Below are 3256 nucleotides of genomic sequence, written 5' to 3'. Positions count from 1 at the left end.
CATGAAATTGTTTAATCTTGTGAAATTGTTTCATATAATACTTTTTTTGATGAAGTTGTTTCATATATGGTTGTGAAATTGTTTCATATAATACTTAATGAAAGTGTTTCATGTATTTCTCTAACATTAATGAAACTGTTTCATTTATTTCTCTAAAATTAAAATAATGAAGATGATAATATCTATGATTAACACCCTCCACAATAAAAATGATTAATCAACCTCTCATAATTACAAAAAAATGAACAAAATGAAAAATTATGATTGGTTGAATGCGGTTTGCACGGTTTGTATAAATTGAGTGGTTTGCATTTGATCGATCCCCTATGTGTATATATATATATATATATATATATATATATAATATATATATATATAAACCGATCTGAATCATGAAAATTTATTTCTAATTTGAAATTCCACAACATAATATTATACCAAGTGTTGAAGTCAAATGTTCATAAACGTTGTTTTCTACTATCAAATATGTTTTGAAGGAAAAACGTACCCCATAATTAAAGTACAAAGGCGAATAGGCGTACCCATTTTTTTTAATTAAAAATATATTATAAAAGTGCACGTGTTTTACTAAATGTAGAGATGTATAAAATCCCCAAACCCCATTTTTAAGTGAAATATGGTGGTTCTGTTTGATTTAAAAATGTATAAAATGTAGGTTATCTAAATCTAATATGAGCACAACTCGAGAATCAGACACAAAAAGACTAGTTCTTCATTACAAAACACAGAAGTCAATCACGGTCCCCATTTTTTCAGCTTTAACCAGTTAAGTATCAATCTAGAAAAAATCGGTCAAGGACCAGACACCTGGTTCGGCCAATGACTGGTTCGGCACGATCAACACCCCTTACAATTGTTAGTTTAAAACTCTGTGATAGAAAGACTTTTTTACTAAAATAAAATCCAACCTAGATTTGTCATAGTTTTCATACCATGAACCAGATATTTTTTTTTGGAACCACTGCGATCGACACATGATGACCGAATCAAGGACCAGTCCTGGTGCATATCTAACTAACAGTTTTGCATTCCTTAAAAAAGCGATTATCTTTTGTAGAACTTAAACTCAAAGCATATCAGTGATATAATTTATAAATCAATTTTTACTTATCCTTAATGGTGAATTTTGTCTTATTTGCAAATTTTCTAGCTCCATCATCACCCGGAGAAAAAACATCAAAGGGTCTTCAAATTCATTGCAATACCTTCCATAAAATAAATTTATGCATCGTTGTACAATCTACTGTTATAACTATTTCTGTTGTAAAAAAAATAATAACACTAAGTTCGACGATTAAGACACTTTTATTTCAGATAAATTAGGGTTAAAAATCGTGTAGAAAGGATCAAAAATGGTGTAGCACGCGTTTTGGACAAAACTAGGGCAAAAAATCCTCATCTCAAAAACTAGCGAAGTTGCCCAACCCAAAAAAATGGTAATTACGTCTATATAGTGTTGTTGTTATTTAAATTTAATTGAATTCTTCAATATTAATCAGTAATAACAATTGAGATATTAATATGCAATTTTCAAATAGCATTTTGAAAAGTATGAAAAAAAAAAAAACGTTAGTTTGCAACAATTTGCTTTGCATCATTATTCAACAATTTGATAACATCGTATCAACAACACCTAAAAGATTCGGTTTCGATGTGGGTTTTTTGTTTCGGCTTCGGCTTCACATACAACACGATACAACCCTGCCTCATGGAACCTTGGCGGCCAAAACTTTCAGTCCATATATGCGCTAGGAAGTTGCTGAATGAATTAGATATACTTTCGAATTAAGCCATTTAACGTCCACCTTACGTACAAAAGTATCAGATCCACCAATATCCAAATGTGAACACAAATGCATTGGCAGCCATTGCCTTAAATTCACTAACCTCTCTAACATAGTTCGAACCGCCAACTTTGGATGTCACACCACTGGTAGTGGGTTCACCGGCGGATTCAATCTGTTTGGGGCCAGAATTTCCGAGAGAAAAATTCTTGGGTTTCATTTGACAAACTTTCAGTTTTGTTGGAATTAGTATTGGTGTTGGTTTGACTTGTTGTCCGAGAACACCTCATTGTTTTTTTTTTGTTTTTTTTTGATATTTCCAGAATCTTTAGGTAAGTTTGAGGTGGCTGAAGAGAGGGCATGATCTATGGTTGTACGTTCAGCTGGTTTAGTCATACTTTTAGTTTGTGGTTTTGGTTGGACAGTAATGTCGTAATCCACAACCACAACCTCCACTTGAAATCGAGATGGTAATTTCTCTGCAGATAACCCAAAGAGGTTTTACTACAAGCAATTGAATGTAATGCTTAAAGTGACAATAAAAATAGTCTAGTTTTATACACTGAACCAAACAAAACTAAGCCCGGTATACCCACCTAGAGGTGGATTTGGGGGCGGAGGCAGATCCAAAAAAAAAATTCCAAGCAAACAAAACAAATAAACATAGTATAAAATAAAACAAAAGTTAACTAAAAAAAGAACGGATAATTAGAAATGACATACAAATGGTGTTTTTTTTCCTTGTATGTTGATGTTACCAAAAATAATCAAAGAGCCAAAGAACTTGCAACCTGTAATGCCACATGCAATGACCCCCATCGGTAGATTGCAGCTACTTTTTGTAAATTCACATTTTCCCCTTCCCCTTAGCCCTTGGCAAAGCCTGACCTGCAATGCACATTTTTAAACAAAATGAGGGTTATACCTTGATGTCTAGTGAGAAATCCCCTTTCTTTGCAATTACAGGATGAAAATCACCAAAACCTGTTATGATATCATATTTGAATTTTCACAAACATTCAACAACTTTTGTAAAATATAATTCAAATATCACAAGAATACGTGAGTTATAAAATCATTTCTTACCACATAAGAATTACAACCACTCAGATTCTCATAATCAATTGGCACGAAATTCCCAAAGATCTTATGACTCATATAGATTAAAGCTTATAATCTCAACTATACAAATACGATCAACCAGAGTTCTTGGTCATTAAGTAAAGTTTTTAAAATAGGAATTGTTTTGAATTCAAAAGAAATTGGGTTTTAATAATAACCAAAGAACCTCTGGATTCTTTATCAAATCTTTACTCATTTGAACAATTAAAATGTAAGATCTGATATCCAAAAAACATTTGTTTATTCGAAACACGAGCAATTAATGTCTCTGGCTATAAGTCATTTTCCAGTTTTCAATTACATCATTGTTATCATTTCAATAAGAGCAA

The sequence above is a fragment of the Cynara cardunculus genome, assembly GCF_001531365.2.
Source record: "Cynara cardunculus var. scolymus isolate 2C chromosome LG 2, CcrdV1, whole genome shotgun sequence".
Taxonomy (NCBI): Eukaryota; Viridiplantae; Streptophyta; class Magnoliopsida; order Asterales; family Asteraceae; genus Cynara; species Cynara cardunculus.
The sequence above is the reverse complement of the archived record's forward strand: the minus strand, read 5'-3'. Positions refer to the sequence as shown.